The following is a 22900-nucleotide window of genomic DNA, read 5'->3' on the forward strand; positions in this document are numbered from 1 at the left end:
TGTAAGACAGATACTATAAATCTCCTAGAGGAAAACTTAGGCAGGAAACTCTTTTACATAAATTTCATCAAAATTTATTTGGATCTATCTCCTAAAGAAAAGAAAATAAAAGCAAAAATAAACAAATGGGATGATATAAAACTTAAAATTTTTGCATAGCAAAGGAAACCATCAAAAAATACAACCCGTTGAATGGGAGAAGATACTTGCAAATGATATGACTGGTAAGTGGTTACTATCCAACATATATGATCAGCTCATACAACTCAACATCAAAAAATAAACAACCTGTCCTTTTTTTAAAAAGGGCAGAAGAACTGAACACACATTTTTTGAAAGAAGACATGCTGATGGTCATCAGGAGCATGAAAAGGTGCTTGACATCATTAACTATCAGGAAAAGGAAAATGCAAATCAAGACCACAATGAGATACCACCTCACACCTGTCAGGGTGGCTATCATCAAAAAGAACACAACAACAATTGTTGAAGAGCATATGGAGAAAAGGGAATAGTAGCACACTGTTGGTGGAAATGTACTCTAGTACAGACTCTGCAAAACACAATATAGAGGTTTCTCAAACAACTAAAAACTGAACCCCAAAATTCCGCTACTGGGTATATATTCTAAAAAAAAGAAAAACACTAACTCAAAAAGATGCACACACAGCAATGTTTGTATCAGCATTATTTGCAATTGTCAAGACAAGGAAGCAACCTAAGTTTTCATGAACAGATGAATGGATAAAGAAAAAGCAGTGTGTGTGTATATATATATACACACACACATACATATATATACACACAAACATATAGAAAGGAATACTACTCAGCTATAAAAAATGAATGAAGTGTTGTCATGTGCAGAAACATGGATGGACTTGGAGGGCATTATGCTAAGTGAAATAAGTCAGAGAAAGACAAATATCGTATGATATCACTTATATGTGGAATCTAAAAAAACACAACACACTAGTGAATAAAACAAAAAAGAAGTGAACTCTTAGGTACAAAGAATAAGCTAGTGGTTATCAGTGGAGAAAGGAGAGGGAGAAGAGGCAATATAGGGGTAGAGGGAAGACAAGGGGATTATTATAGGATTATATGAAATCACGTGCATGAAAATTTTGAAAGTTACAAAGCACTGTAAAATTTAAAGAATCTTTCGTTCAATAAAAAAGTATTTTAAGTACTAATAAATATCTTGGACATAGGATTTCAAACCAAAACAAACATTAATAGAGACTTCACATTAGTTCCAGGACAAACTTTGAAAGAATAAAATAAGAAATGTTCTACAAACAAATATGTTTGTGAAATACCACATACAATTTGTTCCCTGTTGTAGTATCTTAAAAAACAATACCATTGATATGTCAATAATCATGATTTAAAGAAAACTAGCTGGTTTTCTTTGTATTTTCTCAAATTATTTTTATGACAAGAGCTTTTTCATATTACTTATTTGTGTGTGTTACATACTCTAGGAAATACTATAATAAAGAATTTTTTAAAAAACATGTTAAGAGTGAGGCCAAAATTACCCACTATCTAGTTTTTAAATATCCCAATAAAAGTATATACCCTATATTTCTTAAAATGTTTTTAGAAATAATGAATGTTAATATTAACAAATGCAAACAAGACAAAGAAGCAATCAAAAACATTTCCACAATGTACTCTAAATTCTCTCATAAGAAATCACCATGACAAATATGGAATGAACCTGATTCTAGGCATTTCTCAAATCACATATATAAAGATATAAAGACATACAGGTAAGGAGGTATATTAAATAAATATTAGTAGACAGACTGATAGGTAAGTCAATGACCTTTAAATTTTGCATTATGCTATATTTAAAAATTATTTTAATAAAATGAATTTATTTTTAACCAAAGCAATATAAACTTGGAGATCCTGAAAATATTGGTAAGATACAAGTAAATTTTTCTTTCACAGATAAAATATTTTACAAAAAATCTGCAAAGTTCAGATAAAATTTTGATAAATAGTAAGAATTTCATATCATTCCTAGACCACATAATTTAATTTAAACTACTTCAGACAATATCCTTGTACTTCTAGCACTAAAAGATGAAGAAATTAGCTCACTTAGCTTCTGTTCCACTCCTACTACATTCAAAAGTGTTGGAATAAATTTTTTAAGACCCAGTATGGTCTTGCAGTGTGTGGATTATAGTCTTTAGTTCCAGGATGTTTTCCTCTTTACATCTTTGAGTATTTTTGTGTTCTTCATATTCTTCAAAACTCCGGTCATGCTTCATTTTACTTTGACTATTTCTACATACAGTCAATTTTATCTTTATTACTTTCTCTTTCTTTTAAGTGATTCTTTCAAGCCTATACCATAACCGTAATCTCTAGCTGGGTTTCAATAGTTTTATTTTTTATAATACCTTTATATTGCCACTCTCTTTAAAAGAGAGGTCACATTTCTTTGCAATTTCTTTGAATTTGACAAATTTTTTGTCTAAAATCTTTCTTCCCCCTACAAGTATTTCTCCCATATTGTGTGTTCTTTAAGCATCTTTCTCTTCTTTTGTAGTTTCCATTTTTAAGGTCATGGATTTTATCTCCCCACTTAGAAGTTAAATTCAAACCATGACAGCTTGTGTACTACATACTGTCAAATGAACAGAGCAAAAAAGAGAATGGGCTCCAACTTTGATTTCTTTTGTCTTGGGTACCCTCTTACTAAGTTGGCCATTTCATTTTGACACAAGCCCAGCCCCATCCTCACTCCTCCAATTATTAGCACTTAAGCAGTGCTAGCTGGGCTTCCCTGGTGGCTCAGCCAAAAGAATATGCCTGCAATGCAAGGAGAGGCAGGTTCAATCCCTGGGTCGGGAAGATCTCCTGGAGGAGGAAATGGCAACCCAGTCCAGTATTCCTGCTGGGAAACCCCATGGACAGGGGAGCCTGGAAGACTACAATCCATGGGGTCACAAGAGTCACACACCACTTAACGACTAAACCATCACCACCACCAGATGGGTGTAGCTCATTGATCTGGTGATCGCTGCTTCCTCTCCTCTCTTCACCCCGCTTGACATCCAGGACTGTCCTTTGCATAGAAGTTCAGTTACAGACAATAAAAATGACTACATGGTTTCTCCATTAGTGTCATGTTCACTGCCAAGGTGTGAGAATGAATTAGGTTTCTATACAGATGTCTCCTGACTCTGTAACAATCTGTCTTAGAGCTCAGATGTCCTCATTCTACTCCAGGGATGATGAGATAAACTGCCATCTCTGCAACACCTGCTTTTACTTCTGCTTTTACTTCCTTACCCAAGGATTGAACCTGGGTGTCCTGCATTGGAAGGCAGATTCTTTGCCATCTGAGCCACAAGGGAAGCCCCACTCCCCTTTTTTTTCTATGTAGCTTCATCTCTCAGGCTATTCTCTGGCTCACACTTGGTAGTGATCAGAGCTACTGGAAGTGTGCTCTGGTTGGGCCAGTACTTCTACCACTGATGCTCTCAATAGATTTTGAAGAAGGAAAACAGGTGAAAACTTTTCTTTCTTCTGCCTTCCATAGCCAGAAAACTGATTCCAGGCTTATAATCTTTAAAACATTGCAGGTTTATTTAAGGTGTGTTTAAGGATAGTTTGGTATTGTCAGAATTTGTCTCTGTTTATTTTTAACTTGGGGTTTCCCTGGTGGCTCGGCAGCAAAGAATCTGCCTGACAATGCAGGAGAAACAAGAAACCTGGGTTCAATCCTTGGGTCAGGAAGATCCTGTGGAGAAGGAAATGGCAACCTACTCCAGGGTTCTTGCCTGGAAAGTTCTGTAGACAGAGGAGCCTGATAGGCTACAGTCCATGGCGTTGCAAAGAGTCAGACAAGGCTTAGTGACTTAACAACAACAATATAGATAATATTTAACTAAGTCAACAAACATATCTAGTATACTTAATCTAGACCTTGAACTATACAAGGTAGCAGAAATAGAGAAATGAGTTTTTTTTATCTCACAATCGAAGATTTCACAAATCCAGTACTGAAGATAGACATGTAAATAAGCAGATAAGATGCAGTGTGTGTGTGTGTGTGTGTGTGCGCGCGCACACATGTGTGTATTTTAATGACACAAATACACCAATAGAAGTATGGGAACTATGAAGAGGGAGCAAAGGAATTGCATATCACTGCAAAGAGAAGATGATACCTGAACTGTGGCTTAAAATATTAATAGGAATTTACCAGGCAGAGGTGGACAGGAAAAAATAGTTATTGAGAAAACAGTGTCTGCAAAGAAAGGCATGAAAGCATAAGATATCTTCATTGGTTTGAGGACACTCAGTGGCATTTTCTTTCAGGAAGAGTGGGTATGTGTATGTATATGGAGGAGAGAAGTGAGTTTGAATATGTAAACTTGGGACAATAACGTTAAAGACATTAACTTTTAACATAGAGAAATTAATAGGGGATGATGGATGACTTAGTTTTGAGATTCTAATGAAGCAGGAGATGCAAGGCTGACCTTACATAGCAAGTCTCGCTCAAGCACTAGATGCTACTTTGCTAATACTGCAGAATTTCAGTCTAAGGCATTTTGTCATCACAGCTTCAAGTCTGTCCTCTCAAGCACAGCCCACTCATGCGGAGCCATATTATGTCTTAAGCTAGTTTTATTCTCAGATGCCATAATATGAGAAAAATTCCATTTCATTATTTAATTAGCTTCGCTGCAATATATAAATAACTTAGGTACATTCACTCAAGACTACAGCAGTAGGCAATGTCTAAGAAGGGGAAGGAATTGGTCAAACCTATTTTTGAATTATGTGGAAGGCTCGGCGGAGTAGATTCTGAAAAAAGGACACGGACAGCTTCTCTGGGAAACTGACAAAACTTCACTTCTACAGCGAGTCATTTTATGCATGGGAGCAAGGAAAAAGCTTACAAAAATCAAGGTTACACAGATGGAGCTTGAGCATGTACAAAGTTGATAACAGCAAGTTTACAAAGTTAATGAGACACATAGACTCTATTTTTTCAGGATCAAGAGACAATCTGCTCTCTTCAAGGCCAGCTTGTTATTCTCAGCACCATTCTCATGCAGTCGTAAAGCTGTATATGTAGGAAATGTTTCTCAGGGCAAAATATCAAGACATGCCGGGTGGCTCTGGCCCTTCGCCAGATCCTTGTGAGGACCTTCTCCTCAAGGCAGTCACGTAGTTTCCCTCAACAAATTATTTTGTTACACTTCACTTAAATTTGCCAATTATGGGTTCCTTTGAAATGTTATTTGAATTTAATAGAAGTCCTAAGAAACATAACCTGCAGTAGCTCTTACTGCAAACTATTAATTTCTCTCAAACAATCTTGCCAATTTTTTTTTTTGTAATATCCTGCTCATAAAACGTCAGGTGGTTATTTTGAATGAAGTTTATTCTTTTCCCCACACTTGTTGAGTATTAAACCAGGATAATAAGTTCTTGAGGTTTTTGCTTCAGCTTCTTCGAATGTACAATTAAAGGCAGATCAGAAAGTCACTATAGCCAATTTATTCTATAGCAAAATGACTGAAAATTTCCAAGGACTGAGAATAAGAGAAGCCAGGGACCAAATATTGTACTATAGATAAATATGCTACAGAGAAATCTCAGTATGGGGAGAATATGACATAGCAAAATGAGTAATGATATTAAGGAAAGAACCAATAAGTTACAATATCTAACCCTTGTTCTTTAAAACCTTTTATAGAATGGTATTTTACTATTCTGCAAAGACTAACCTATACTGACTAGAAACAAAAATATGGTGAAATTAACTCTATTGAGTGGACACCTCCTTTTGTAAGTTCACTTATATGTGTCTATATATGACAAATCCACAGAAACCAAAAATCCAGTGTTGGCTAGGGCTAAGAATGGATAGGTGAAGTGTTGTTTAATAAGCATGGGGTTTCTCTTTGGGGTGGTAAAATGTTCTGAAATTTATTGTGGTAATGGTTACATAATTTGGTGAGTAAATTAAAAACCACTAATTGTACACTTCGAAATGGTGACTTTTATGGCATGTGAATTATATCAATGAAAAAATCAAGGTAACACAATAAAAGATTTGGAAAAGAGTTGAATAGACCCTTCACAAAAGAGGAAACCCAAATGGCCAAAAGATATGTCATTTTTTTTTAATGCTTAACTTCATTAAGCAACAGAAAAATGCAAATGAAATGACACGAGTACATATCTATTAGACTAGTTAAAACAAAAGAGAAGTAATGCCAAACTTTGGGAAGGATGTGATACAACCAGTACTCTCATATTTTGACAGTGCGTGCATCCTAAGTCACTTATGTCATGTTCGATTCTTTGCAACTCTATAGACTCTAGCCCACCAGGCTCCTCTCTCTATGGGATTCTCCAGGCAGAAATACTGAAGTGGGTTGCCATGCCCTCCTCCACAGGATCTTCCTAACCCAGGGATCAAATCGGTGTCTCCTGCGTCTCCTGAACTGGCAGGCAGGTTTCTTTACCACTGAGCCAGCTGGGAAGCCCATTCTGACAGTAAGTATACTAAAACACTTTATAAAGACCTTTTGAACTATCTACTAAAGCTGAACAAATGGATACATAAAACTCTTCAATTCCATTCTTAGGTGAAGACCTACTATACAATAGGTTTACATTGATAAAAGCACAGGTACTAAAATGTTTATGTGTACATGCGTGCTCAGTCATGTCCAACTCTGTGCAACCCCATGGACTATAGCCTGCCAGATGCCTTTGTCCATGGAATTTTCCAGGCAAGAATACTGGAGTGGGTTGCCATTTCCTACTTCAGGGGACCTTCCTGACCTAGGGATCAAACCTACATCTCCTGTGTCTCCTGCATTGGCAGGCAGATTCTTTATCCCTGCACCAACTGGGAAGCCCAAAATGTTTATAGCATCACTGTTTTTAATAGCCAAAAAATGCAATCCTCACTATTAATGATGTTTATCAAAATTGAATGGATATGTAAATTGTGGCATAGTCCTATAAAAGTATGTAACAATGAGAATAAAAATTGAAAGCTACATACAATATGGATGAATTTCACAGATATAATGTCGATTGAAAGAAGTTATAAAAACCTATGTACTTACCTTCCCTTGTATATAAAGTAGAAATCAGTAGAAACTAATCTGTGCCACTGAAAATCAAGAAAGCAGTGACTCAGAATGTGAGAGGTACCGACGGAAAAGGAGCACACCGCAGTTTAGGAAATGGTCTTCATGACCTGCTTCTGTATCTCAGTGCTGGTTACCCCGTATGCTTAGTTTGAGAAAATCCATTGAGTCGTAAACTAATAATACATGGATATTAATGCAAGCATATTGTAATTCAGTTTATTTTTATGGGTAAAAGAGGTTTTTAAAAAAATTAAAACAACTTTCTTGATTAAAAGATTCTTTTCATAGCCAATTCTTTTCAGAAAAAAATTTTCTTAAATGAATATAAAGATGAAAAGACAAAACTTTAAGTGCTCTAAAAAAATTTCCCCCAGAGTTGGATTTTTTTCAGTTTATATAATGCAGTCTGCTGAAGTTGATCTATTCTAAACTGTCTCTCACCACAGTGACAGTCCAAAATCAACAGCTTTTATTTATACATGGAAGGTCCTTCCAGGGTACATTTGAGTCATCAAAGACAGACAAAGATGTCTTTAATTTCACTTAAGTGTATTTTGTTAAATCTTCACTCTTTGAACATCACTAGAGTCATGTGTGATATCTAATGGAAAATATTTCACATTATTTGCTTTAGTAGATGGCCATGTGACAGTGTGTGATCTATTATTTATACTTTAAAGACATTTCATTTTAGAACTATATAATTTTGTTCTCTATTTTCTTCCTTCCTTCTTAGGTATATGCCTAATACATAAATGGGTTTACAAAAGTATAGGAACTAGAACGTTTAAGGCATCACTGTTTATAGTAGGCCAAAACTGCAGACTTCACTATTAATGATGCCTATCAACAGTGGAATGGATAAATAAACTGTGGTATATTTCCATAATAGTAGTATATAACAATGAGAATAAAAATCAAAAGCTATGTACAACAATATGAATTAACCTCACAGACATAATATCAATTGAAATAAGTTCAATTGTTCCTGAAACAGTCATGAATTTTCAAGGTTTAATTATTTATGCCTGAATAATATTCTGATGTGTATGTTTGTGTGTGTGTGTGTGTATCACAATTTGTTTATCTATTTATCTGTCAACACTTAGGCTATTTTCATGTCTTAACTATGGAATCACGCAGTACACAATGTGCATGACAGTGCAAACATCTCTTCGACATAATGATTTTGTTAGTGGATTTGCTGGGTAATATGGCTGTTTTCAGGATTTGAAATAGCTCAACTGGAATTCCATCACTTCGACTAGCTTTGTTTGTAGTGATGCTTTCTAAGGCCCACTTGATTTCACATTCCAGGATGTCTGGCTCTAGGTGAGTGATTACACCATCGTGATTATCTGGGTCATGAAGATCATTTTTGTACAGTTCTGTGTATTCTTGCCACCTCTTCTTAATATCTTCTGCTTCTGTTAGGTCCATACCATTTCAGTCCTTTATCAAGCCCATCTTTGCATGAAATGTTCCCTTGGTATCTCTAATTTTCTTGAAGAGATCTCTAGTCTTTCCCATTCTATTGTTTTCCTCTATTTCTTTGCATTGATCGCTGAGGAAGGCTTTCTTATCTCTCCTTGCTACTCTTTGGAACTCTGCATTCAAATGGGAATATCTTTCCTTTTCTCCTTTGCTTTTTGCTTCTCTTCTTTTCACAGCTATTTGTAAGGCCTCCTCAGACAGTCATTTTGCCTTTTTGCATTTCATTTCCATGGGGATGTTCTTGATCCCTGTCTCCTGTACAATGTTATGAACCTCTGTCCATAGTTCATCACGCACTCTGTCTATCAGATCTAGTCCCTTAAATCTATTTCTCACTTTCACTGTATAATCATAAGGGATTTGATTTAGGTCATACCTGAATGGTCTGGTGGTTTTCCCTACTTTCTTCAATTTAAGTCTGAATTTGGCAATAAGGGTGATGCTGTGAAAGTGCTGCACTCAATATGCCAGCAAATTTGGAAAACTCAGCAGTGCCCACAGGACTAGAAAAGGTCAGTTTTCATTCCAATCCCAAAGAAAGGCAATGCCAAAGAATGCTCAAACTACCACACAATTGCACTTATCTCACACTCTAGTAAAGTAATGCTCAAAATTCTCCAAGCTGGGCTTCAGCAATGCATGAACCGTGAACTTCCAGATATTCAACCTGGTTTTACAAAAGACAGAGGAGCCAGAGATCAAATTGCTAACATCTGATGGATCATTGAAAAAGCAAGAGAACTCCAGAAAAAACATCTATTTCTACTTTATGGAATATGCCAAAGCCTTTGACTGTGTGGATCACAATAAACTGTGGAAAATTCTGAAAGAGATGGGAATACCAGACCACCTGACCTGCCTCTTGAGAAACCTGTATACAGGTCAGGAAGCAACAGTTAGAACTGGACATGGAGCAACAGACTGGTTCCAAATAGGAAAAGGAGTACGTCAAGGCTGTATATTATCACCCTGCTTACTTAACTTACATGCAGAGTACATCATGAGAAATGCTGGGCTGGATGAAGCACAAACTGGAATCAAGATTGCTCGGAGAAATATCAATAACCTCAGATATGCCAATGACACCACCCTTATGGCAGAAAGTGAAGAGGAACTAAAAAGCCTCTTGATGAAAGTGAAAGAGGAGAGTGAAAAAGTTGGGTTAAAGCTTAGCATTCAGAAAACTAAGATCATGGCATCTGGTCCCATCGCTTCATGGCAAATAGATGGGGAAACTGTGGAAACAGTGTCAGACTTTATTTTGGGGGGCTTCAAAATCACTGCAGATGGTGATTGTAGCCATGAAATTAAAAGATGCTTACTCTTTGGAAGGAAAGTTATGACCAAGCTAGACAAGCTTATTAAAAAGCAGAGGCATTATTTTGCCAACAGAGGTCCGTCTAGTCAAGGCTATGGTTTTTCCAGTGGTCATGTACGGATGTGAGGGTTGGATTATAAAGAAAGCTGAGCTCCAAAGAACTGAGGCTTTTGAACTGTGGTGTTGGAGAAGACTCTTGAGAGTCCCTTGGACTACAAGGAGACCCAACCAGTCCATCCTAAAGGAGATCAGTCCTGGGTGTTCATTGGAAGGACTGATTTTGTTTAAACTGAAACTCCAGTACTTTGGCCACCTCATGCGAAGAGTTGACTCATTGGAAAAGACCCTGTTGCTGGGAGGGATTGGGGGCAGGAGGAGAGGGGGATGACAGAGGATGAGATGGCTGGATGGCATCGCCAACTCGATGGACATGAGTTTGTGTAAACTCCGGGAGTTGGTGATGGACAAGCAGGCCTGGCATGCTGCGATTCATGGGGTCGCAAAGAGTCAGACACGACTGAGCGATTGAACTGAACTGAACTGATGGCTGTTTTATTTTTAATTACTTGAGCCAAATCCATACTGTTTTTCGTAGTTGCTATATTAAAACTCTTCCTGATATAAAATTTAAAACAAATGTTAAATTCGTTACTTCTCAGTACTACTGTAAAACCTGCCTAACAAACATTAACATCTATTTGTTGAATGCAGGGAATATTTGACTAGAAAAGCTAATGTGTCAGAAACAACAGTTTTATAGTCAGAGTATTTAACTTTTACCTCTTCCAAGTTTTCTTTTCTTGAGTTTCTTTAAGAAGGGAAATTAAGTTCAGGGATGTAAAACAATTTGTGGGAATATGGAATTAATGAAAATAAAACAAATTTATCTCATATGAAGTCTATACCATCTCTTCAAAACAAACTGCATTTAGAAGCATGGGTTTTTTTCTGTATGTATCCCATCACCCACCCAACTAAATTATGAACATATCCTATCCCAATAACAAACAAATGTGTTCCTACAATTATTCTCATAAGGGCAGCAAAGCCACTATCTGCACTAAAATCTACTGGACTTAAGAGGCCAGCATCAGTCTGCTAACATATTAAGTCGGTTTCTGAGGTGTAGAGGTTGAAGAAGTAATGATCCTCTGAGAGGAGCTATTTGGAATATATTTGTGCCTAAACTTACCACATTTATATATGACATTCCACATTCCAGAGTCACACCAGTTTAGCTCTTCTCTTTAAATCAGAAAAGCTGTCAAACTATACAGAGTCATTGTTGAAGTAACTTTTTAGTGCATACGAAATCATTTAGTGTTTGTCCAACAAAGGAAAAGTGAAACAAAGCAAACAAAAAGTGAAAACAATTGAAAGTAAAGTTTTAAAAATGTTTCATTGGTAAAAATCAAGTTCCTGGTAACAAGTTTTGGTGGAAAATCATGCCTCCTCCTAGAATATGCTTCAGGACAAGATAAAACCAGAAATACGGAAAAAATATTCAGGAAACAGAAAAAATAATATATGGAACATGACATAGGAATCACAAATCTTTCAACATTGTCTATAGATAAACAGTTCCTTTTCTCAACAAAAATTAAGAAATATTAATAATACCAAATTGCATCAAGTTTAAATTCTAATTTCTGAGCTTAATAGAAATGCAAACATTAGTTTGCATATGTTAAGTTATAGCTAATGAACTAACATAAATGAACCTGCAACCTAATAGTTTTCTTTTATTAAACCAGGATAATCAAAATCAGAAAAAGTAAACACAATGAGGTATGTGACATAGACATTTCAAATATTAAGTGCATTGTTAAAGTTTTCTTTGATAATCTTTTCTAAAATCAATGTCAAAACTCACTCATAGGAAAGGGAAGTCTATGCACTTGTATATGTATATGATTGTTTAGAATTTTTTATTGTTTTGATTTTCTATTCCAGAACTTCTCTTTCCTATGGAGCTGATAAGAAAAAACATAAGTACCAAGAAGTTTAGCAGAGCAATCTAAGAGTATGCACATAAAAAACACCCACTGGTGTATGTTGACACACAAGTTGCCGAGAGGCAGTATCTTTTAATGGTACTTAATTTTGTTACTTTCCTACATTTTCTTTTCTTTGCACCCAGTGGACAACAAATAATGATGAGAAGCATGTAGAATAAAAATAAGGTTTAGATCATTTAAGTGTTTTGACTGAAGCCTTGCAATAAATTGCCTATGACACAAAATTTGAAAAAATTGTTATTACAGACAAGAAAAGTACTTTCAAATAGCAAGAATTTATACGTACTAAATCCTGCTTACCTTCCTCTGAAAAGTGGACATGATACAGTAAAGTCTTTATTAACTGTAACCCCAGGAGGAGTAATTAAATTTTGTTTTAGAAAGTAGTTTCAAAATCAAGCAGTAATTGGTCCTGCCTCTGGGAAAGGAATATATGAGGATATATATTTCTCATCTAAAGAAAAAGCATAGCACATTTTGCCTAAATTTTCTACTTCCATTATATTATTAAACCACTAGTCATAGAAATAATGCCTCTGAATTTTTTCTTACTAAGGGATCCCATTATCAGAGGGGATGGTGTACTTTTCTACCATACTGGTGAACTATTCAACACTATATGCATATTCTGTATACACAGTCATACCATAAGGAAAAGGAAATAATTAAATTGAACACATGGAAGAAATCTGAACACTTGGAATCGTAATATAGCACCCTATCTTTAAAATAAATTGAATATTAAACAAACCCTTGGAAACCAGGACATTATTGGATATATATTTTTAAATACATATATAAACATATAATTTAGTTTGTAGATAGTCTTTACAGAGAAAGATCAGTTAAAATGAGACAACCAAGTTAAAACTCATTTTACACATGACTATTGTCCCTATAAAAAGGGAAATGTTGAAGGCAAACATGTGCCCACGGGAAAAGCATCATGTGAAAATGGAGGCAGAGACTGAGTAGATGCTCTTTTAAGTCAAGGAATTATAAAGATTGCCAGAAAACCACCAGAAGTTAGGAGAGTCATGGAACAGATTCTCTTTCACAGGCCAAGAAAGGAACCAAGCCTATCAGCGCTTTGATCTCTGACTTCCAGCCTCCAGAACTGTAAGAACTTAAGGCTTTGTTATTTAAGCCACCAAGTTGGTGATAATTCCTTACAGCAGCCATAGCACATTGCAGTACCATGCTATATTCTGGTTTCCGTAGTTTTACATAACGTCTCTTTTCTGTTCTAGGATCCCTCATAATTACATCCGGTGATTATGTCTCCTAAGGCTGCTTTTGGCTGACCTTGATAGTTGAGAAATAATAGATATTTTATAGGATGCTCCAATATTTGCATTTGTGTGGTAGTTTTCATACAACTAGATTGTGATTATGACTTTGGGAAGGAAGACCACAGAAGTAAAGTGCCATTTCCATCACCAAAAGTCATAGCAATATGACTTTTACGTAATACCCACATGATTTACGAGTGTTGATGTTGACCTAGATGACTTGGCTGAAGCTGTTTTGTTAGTTGTCTCCACTGTAATGTACCTCTTTTCTGCCCCATTTACATTAGTATGAACTCTTCCTCAACAACAATGAAACAAAAACAACCCCAACTGAAAAATGGGCAGAAGATCTAAATAGATATTTCTCCAAAGAAGACATACAAAGGGCCAGTGGGCACATTAAAAAGATGCTCAACATTACTAATTACTAGAGAAATGCTAATCAAAACCACAATGAGACACCACCTCAAACCAGTCAGAATGGTCATCATTAAAGACTATAACAAATGCTGGAGAGGGTGTAGAGAAAAGGGAACCCTCCTACAATGTTGGTGGAAATGTAAATTGGTACAACCACTATGGAGAACAGTATGGGAAGTTCCTCCAAAAACTAAAAATAGAGTTGCCCTATGATCCAGCAGACCCACTTCTAGGCATATATCTGAACAAAACTACAATTCAAAAAGATGCATGCAATCCTGTGTTCACAGCAGTGCTCTTCACAACACACAAGACATGGCAAGAACCTAAATGTTCATCAACAGAGGAATGGATGAAGAAAATGTGGTATGCATACACAATGGAATACCACTCAGTCATAAAAAAGAATGAAATAATGTCATTTACAGCAACATTGATGGACTTAGATATTATCATACTAAGTAAAATAAGTCAGAAAGCAAAAGATAAATACTACATAATATCACTATATTTGGAATCTAAAATATGACACAAATGAACCTATCTACAAAATAAAAACAGATTCACAAACATAGAGAATAGACTGTGCTTGAGAAGAGGGAGGGAATGTGGGGGAAGGATGGATTGGGATTTATGGGTTAGTAGATGTAAACTATTATGTAAACAATGGATAAACAGTAAGATTCTACTGTATAGAACAGGAAACTATATTGAATACCCAGTGATAAACCTTAATGGAAAAGAACCTCTAAAAGAATGTGTATAACAATCACTTTATTGTGCAGCAGAAATTAACACAACATTGTATATCAACTATACTTCAATTAAAAATGTGTCTTCCTACTCTTTGGGAAGGAAATCACTGTTCATTACTTACATTTCAGAAGTTTTAAGTTATGCTCCTCCTCCTTGAAGACATAGTATTTATATAACTTATTTGAAATTATCCTTCATAAGAGATATGTCTCTTCTCCTCCACTTATTTATTTAAACATTTATTTGTATCAATGTAGACTCATGAAAGTTTATTTTATACTTTGAGTTATAATTCAATACTATTTTCTTTGTGACACAAATTGTTTTACCTTTGGCCATTGGAGTTCTTTGAGTTCTTTTGATAGATCTGTATTAATGTAGTATGTGTGTTTCAGCATGTTGTTACTTTCTGGCAATAAAAGTTGCTCCAAGATCATGTTGTGTATTTCCTGTCCTAGTCTTAGAATCAGCCACTCTTGAAAGATCCCAGGTTTATGTTTATTATAAATCAAAATCTGGGTATTATGTGTCTTCATTTGTACTAAAGTGTCTTCACTTTTAGGCTATTTTGGATGACAGTACAAAGAAACAGATCTATTTGTATTTGCATACACATATATCTAATAATTATGCTATTTATATATGTAACCATGCGTGCATTTATAATAGCTAAATATGAGCTCTGAATGATGTCTCCAATTGCAATCTATTACCACATGTTTTCCAGTGGTCATGTATGGATGTGAGAGTTGGACTGTGAAGAAAGCTGAGCGCCAAAGAATTGATGCTTTTGAACTGTGGTGTTGGAGAAGACTCTTGAGAGTCCCTTGGACTGCAAGGAGATCCAACCAGTCCATCCTAACGGAGATCAGTCCTGGGTGTTCATTAGAAGGACTGATGCTGAAGCTGAAACTCCAATACTTTGGCCAGCTCATGCGAAGAGTTGACTCATTGGAAAAGACCTTGAAACTGGGAGGGATTGGGGGCAGGAGGAGAAGGGGACGACAGAGGATGTGATGGTTGGATGGCATCACCAACTCGATGGACATGAGTTTGGGTGAACTCCAGGAGTTGGTGATGGACAGGGAGGCCTGGCGTGCTGTGATTCATGGGGTCGCAAAGAGTCGGACACGACTGAGCGACTGAACTTATTACTTACTTACTTACCACATGTATCATTCTAGCTTTCTCCCCTTGCTAATCTGTAAATTCATTGCAACACTGAGAAACCTGGCTCTTACCATTCACCATTCATTTACTTAACTAATCAATTCACTATACATGTATAGTAGCATCCGAATTAATTTGCACTTCAGTGGGAAGCAGCTTATTAACTAGTGTTCAGTGTGTATGTGCAGTTCTTTTTACTTTAGTCTTGGAGGCTCCACTCATATCCAGAGTTCCTTGATCAGTACCTTTTAACCCCATTCCCTTAAGATAGATTGTTTTATACATTTGTAATACAGTTATATTCTCATCATATTCTGTACTTCTTCCTGGGATTTCCCATACCCTTAAGTAACTTATTAAATTTGCATATATTATGGTTCACTTTGTGCTATAAAATTTTACAGATTTTGAAAAATGCATGTCATTTGTTGACCATTACAATATCTTATCTAAAAAGAATAAAATACTATGTTTCAACTATTCAACCCTCCATCCCTCCCAATGAAAATTTTACACTATCTATATTTTTACCTTTTTGAGAATGTTATATAATTGAGATCATATAGTATGTGCCTTTTTCAGATTTTGGTTTCTTATTGTTGAATTTAAGACTTCTTTGTATATTTTGGATACAGCTCTTTTATGAGATAAATGTCTTGGTAAGACAGTGAAGTAGCTCTAAAATTATTGGAAAGCTAAGAATTACATGTTATAAAGGAAATTTAAAGAATGATGCTATAAAACTCAATGGACAACTCTCAATCACTGCATTTTCTGCTTGTATTAAAAAGGATGTTTAAAAGGAAATATGCTCAAAAATAAAAATATAATAAAGTTATATCTTCATAGAAAAATATATTTTTAGACTAAGCAGAAACAAAGATACCATTTTCTGTATCATTTTTCATGCTCTACAACAGAATAAATTCCTTGAAGAAATAGATTAAAAATGATAAATAATAAAATGAAAAAGCTAATATACATGAGGTCTATAATACAGAGCATCTAGTAATAGTAAACCTTGGTATATATTTGCTCTTATTATTGTTTTCATTCATTATGAAATCAATATTCATACAAAATACCACAATTTGAGAGTATAGAAAATTTGCCTAATACATTTCTTAATAAATGTAAACCATTTCATTATTTTTGCATCAAACTTGATTCAAAATAATAACTCAATACATAACCACAAATATTCACAGTTTAAAAAACTACTAGAGTGATGTGCTAATGAAGTTATCAACAAACTACATTAAAATATAGTTTTACATTCCAAGTTTATATGTAATGATTCCTCCTCTATATATGTAGTACATCTTAAGTTAACAATAAATTTTTACTCTAATGCAGTTGTCAAAATTTTCATAAAATGGTTATAAATATGAATACCACAGTTTTCTTCCTGTTTAAATCTAGAGACTAGAAATATCATTTTTGTTTTATGTATATGATTCATTAAAATTCTTCGAACTCAGAACTGTAAGAGGCTTATATTTGCAATTAGTTAGATATCATCAATTCTCCAAGCCTATGATCTCAATTTATCTGGCATCATTCTACAATTATTACTTTTTTATTTAATCTTATATGAGAAATACCATGATCTTATAGTTCAATAATATTCATGTCAAAGCAGTTTTTATTATTATTCATATGATGATAACCAATAAAATAATTAAAATTATTAAGTTATTATTTGCAAGCTCTATTATTTATCTTGTTCTATACAGCAAGAGAGAACTAATGGGTCAAATTTTTGCCCACAGACAACTTTTCCTAACTGATTTATTTTTTTTAATTGTAATGAACTGTAAACAAATTAAAATTCAGCTGATTTTACCTAAAATTGACTAATTAATTTCTGGTATTAACAACTTGCCTTCAGCTTTTCTGGTTGTAATAAAGAGACACATACTTTAGAATGCTTTACTTGACAGAGGTTAATTGTAAATTGTAAAAGGAGATAAAGAAACAGGAATTCAGCTCAATCGAGGTGGCCCTCAATAGTCTATTTTCAAGAAGATTAAATGCCTTTTTTTTGCTTCTTTCTACCTGTTTTAAAATACAAACAGTAATAATAGTAATATAAATTCAACAACGAATATTTATTGAAGACAAAAACTTTGCTGTTTGCCATACGCCTGTCTTAGAATAAGCCCAACAACTTCATTTTGAAGATGAGAAAACAAAGAGTTAAAAAAAGAATACAGAAACCTGCCAAATTAACATAACTAAGAAATTCTAGACCCAGGATTTCAACCCAACAGTTTAACTTCATAATGTACTAAATTACTCTATTCTCAACTGTCTATAGTAAGACCTTCTAAATAGGTTCACTCTATAGCTCATGGCTTCTGATTACAGAAGCAAGAGGTTTTGACCCGTATATTTTGATCCTGCCCTTAGTCTTTTTATCACCAGTGGTACAAAGTTAGTAATAAATAAGATTAAAGATCGATTTCCTCTGCTGAGAAAGACAACTCCTTTGCTTTTTACTTATGTCAGGAAGACTGAAATATAAGATCATTTCTAAAAACATTCTGGTTAGTAAATGTAAACTTTAAGGTAAATCAGAGTACATATCATTAAGTAACTGAATAACTTTTCCACTTAAACAGGAATAGGAATAGTATACACCTTGAGACAAGGATGAAGGGGACACACCCATTAAAAGAATGACACGATTAAGGATATAGCAAAACCTGCTTACAACCTACTAGGCCCAAGACGGCAGAAGATTCAACTTCCAGTGGACCTTGGCCCTCATAATGTGCTTATGTTAATACATTGGCATATGATAAGTCACAGACCCACAGGTGTCATGACAGTTCTAAGGCTGACTATAAAACTTTCTCCAACTATAACTGTTTCTCCAAAACAGTTAGAATATTCCTCCCACCTGTTAGAATATGAAATTTCCCAACCCATAAAATCTAACCACACCCAAAATACCCTAACCCTGGGGCTGCTCTCACCTTCTGAGATAGACCCACATACTCCAATTAATATATTACTTGCAACAAATAAGAGAAAAGTTAACTTCCTATGGCCTTATTTCCAACCATATTACTCTATGGAAATGATACTTTCACAAGTGACTGACCGTCAGATTCCAAGATCATTTCTTATTTTCTATGCTCCTGGACTTCTTTTAAAGCATTTAATTCATTTGACTCACTTTTTCTATAACCTTCTGTAACCTTCTATAACCATTTTCACGTCTAACCTACACACCAATATCTTACAAATGCTTTTTATATCACATCACCACTCTACCGAAAACCATTAAAATTTCTTCATTTATTTGTGGGAAAAGAAAAAGTCCTCAGCATTTCATCCTTCGTTCTCCATAACCTTATCTTCATTTACCTTTATAATATTCTCTGAGTGAAAGACACAAAAAGTCTTACTTTGTGATCTGATTTTTTAGCAGCATTTTGCCAGTTCTCTCTGAGAAAATATATGTGCATGCTAAGTTGCTTCAGTCATGTCCGACTCTTTGTAACAGTAGGGACTATAGCCCTCCAGTCTCCTCTGTCCATGGGATTTCCCAGGCAAGAATACTGGAGTGGGTTGCCGTTTCCTCCTTCAGGGAATCTTCCTGACCCAGGGATTGAACCTGTATTTCCTGCGTTGGCAGGTGTGTTCTTTACCACTGAGGCACCTGGGAAGCCTCTCTTTAGATATATATCAAAACCATACTCATAAAAATTTGATGATAGGACTTAATAAATATTAAAAGTTCCTATTCTCTGAAGATACTATTGAAAGAATTAAATGATAAGCCCCAGCATGGGAGACTTCAACACCTCTTTCAGAACTGGACAGGTAAAGTGTGGAAAATAAATTGTATGTAGGAAATATTTAATATAAACAACAAATGTGTGGAGAGAAAGAAAGGAGAAGTCTGTCTCTCAAAAAAAGTACATTGCTCTTACATCAATAAAACACTTAAAAAAGTCATATAACTTACCACAAAAAATTTACAAAATTTGAAACAGAAATTTGTACCTGTATTCTCTGATAAATGGAAAACTAAAAATAAGAATTCAGAAATACCCTGTGACAAAGACAAACTGTTTATAAATGAAGAAATATGCTTACAAAAATTACTTAGCTCAATGCTGAAATTAAAAGTATAGATTCTAAAAATCAAGGAAAAACAAAATAATTTATGACCACAGTAATAAAGCACAGTAAAATCTGCACTCAGAAAAAAATTATGGTCATGAACATCTTGAATTATAAAGAAGAAATAATAAATGGATAAAATACTAATTTGGGGGAAAACTAACAAAATTAACCAAAAGTAACAAACAAGAATGAAGGGGAAAAATGAAATGGAAAACCACATATATGCTTGCATGTACATGCACAAATGTACATGTCTAAATGTACATTGTCTAAATGTACATGTCTAAAAATGTCTAAATCTAGATTTTTTTCTTTTAATATGCCAAAAAGCAAAAAGACATCTAGAAGTTTAAATTTATAAAATACACAATAAAATAGTTCATATTTGGAATGAGAAAGAAAAATTTAGTGAAGATTTATGAAGACTACAAAAATAGGAGATTAGGACATATAATTCTGTGGGAAATAAAGGAAAAGGAAAGAAAACTCCTGAAGAAATGGATTATCATCTATATATGTGGTATATATATATATATATATATATATATATATATATTTCTCCAAATTAGAAAACTTGATTAGTCAGATTAACAGAAATAATTAGAAAGATGATTAAAATAATTAAGATCTATCAGTAAAGAACATCAAAATAGAGAAGATTAGTGCTGCACTCAATATGCCAGCAAATTTGGAAAACTCAGCAGTGCCCACAGGACTGGAAAAGCTCAGTTTTCATTCCAATCCCAAAGAAAGGCAATGCCAAAGAATGCTCAAACTACGGCACAATTGCACTCATCTCACACACTAGTAAAGTAATGCTCAAAATTCTCCAAGCCAGGCTTTAGCAGTACATGAACCATGAACTTCCAGATGTTCAAGCTGGTTTTAGAAAAGGCAGAGGAGCCAGAGATCAAATTGCCAACATCCACTGGATCATCGAAAAAGCAAGAGAAAGCCAGTAAAACATCTATTTCTGCTTTATTGACTATGCCAAAGCCTTTGACTGTGTGGATCACAATAAACTGTGGAAAATTCTGAAAGAGATGGGAATACTAGACCACCTGACCTGCCTCTTGAGAAACCTGTATGCAGGTCAGGAAGCAACAGTTAGAACTGGACATGGAACAACAGACTGATTCCAAATAAGAAAAGGAGTACGTGAAGGCTGTATATTGTCACCCTGCTTATTTAACTTACATGCAGAGTACATCATGAGAAATGCTGAGCTGGGGGAAACACAAGCTGGAAATCAAGATTGCCAGGAGAAATATCAATAACCTCAGATAGGCCGATGACACCACCCTTAGGGCAGAAAGTGAAGAAGAACTAAAGAGCCTCTTGATGAAAGTGAAAGAGGAGAGTGAAAAAGTTGGCTTAAAGCTCAATATTCAGAAACTAAGATCATGGCATCATGTCCCACCACTTCATGGCAAATAGATTGAGAAACAGTGGAAACAGTGTCAGATTTTATTTTTCTGGGCTCCAAAATCACTGTAGATGGTGATTGCAGCCATGAAATTAAAAGACGCTTACTCCTTGGAAGGAAAGTTATGACCAACCTAGATAGCATATTGAAAAGCAGAGACATTACTTTGCCAACAACGGTCTGTCTAGTCAAGGCTATGGTTTTTCCAGTGGTCATGTATGGATGTGAGAGTTGAACTGTGAAGAAAGCTGAGCACCGAAGAATTGATGCTTTTGAACTGTGGTGTTGGAGAAGACTCTTGAGAGTCCCTTGGACTGCAAGGGGATCCAACCAGTCCATCCTAAAGGAGATTAGTCCTGGGTGTTCATTGGCAGGACTGATGCTGAAGCTGAAACTCCAATACTTTAGCCACCTGATGCGAAGAGCTGACTCATTTGAAAAGACCCTGGTGCTGGGAAAGATTTAGGGCAGGAGGAGAAGGGGACACCAAAGGATGAGATGGTTGGATAGCATCACCGACTCAACAGACATGGGTTTGGGTGGACTCCGGGAGTTGGCGATGGACAGGGAGGCCTGGCGTGCTGCGGTTCATGGGATCGCAAAGAGTTAGACACAACTGAGCGACTGAACTAAACTGAACTGAAGGAGAAATATGGCAGAATCCAAGACAATTCATATCAACAGGAGAGATACAGATGAGGGAGTTCATATAACTAAGTAATCTTCTAGCAAAGGGAGTAATTCTCTTAAGGGAATAAATGTGGTTTACTCAAGTAAAGGGCAGAAATGGAAGAAACTGAAGGCATATTTTCTAAAAGAGGCAAACCAGAGTGGATTGTGTCAGATTTCTTATCTACAGTACGCTGAAGTTGCAGGTGTCCAATAATTAATCAGATGATGTATTTAAATACTTAATGAAGACAACATCTATGGATCTGACAGCAGGATAGATGACAGCCTCCAATTCAGAGAATTCTTCACTATTAGGCCCAGGGAATCAATTTAATCTCCTCAAAGTAGTAAAATTCCACTTATTTTCCTGAGTGACAGGGTACCCCTGGCCTGAAGTTTAAACATGACTGCTCATTTGTTAGAAACTGACATTGATAAAGTCAGATTTCATGAAATTACCTTGTTTGGTTCTTTGATCATTTCTGCAGATCAGATGTACAGAACAACTGTAGGACATTGGAACCAAAGAGAAAGCTTCAGACAAATCAAACTCTCAAAAGCCTGTACACAGGTAAATTATGGCTGCTGTTACCATTTAAATGTCTAAGTCATATGCGAACCTTTTGCATCTCCATGGACTGTAGCCTGGCAGGCTCTTCTGTCCATGGGATTTCCCAGTCAAGAATACTGGAGTGGTTGTCACTTCCTTCTCCAGGGGATCTTCCTGACCCAGGGATTGAACCTGCATCTCCTGCATTTCAGGTGGATTCTTTGTCACTGAGCCACTGGGAAAGCCCTAAATTATGGCTAATTCCACACAGTTTCAAAATCAGAAGAAAATCTGGCTGGGATTTTTCAACCCGTCAAAATTTTCCTAGCTCCTCTATTTCTCTATTACTTTTCTATTAAAAAGAGGCAAAGATTTTCCTAAATCAGAAAATCTCAGGCAGTCTGGACTTAAATATATTTTAGCAATGATTTAGTTCAATCACAGATTAGCAGTAAACCTATGTATTAACCAGGGTTCCATGCTTTGGTGGAAT

At 35.4% G+C, this 22900-nt stretch overlaps 1 protein-coding gene across 3 annotated transcripts in view; it reads right to left on the reverse strand.

Annotated features, from left to right (window-relative positions):
* Positions 1-22900, reverse strand: part of PRR16 (proline rich 16) — a 281214-nt gene that overhangs the window by 22402 nt on the left and 235912 nt on the right. The gene's annotated exons all lie outside the window — the stretch shown is intronic.

Source organism: Cervus elaphus, chromosome 9 (genome assembly GCF_910594005.1).
Source record: "Cervus elaphus chromosome 9, mCerEla1.1, whole genome shotgun sequence".
Taxonomy (NCBI): Eukaryota; Metazoa; Chordata; class Mammalia; order Artiodactyla; family Cervidae; genus Cervus; species Cervus elaphus.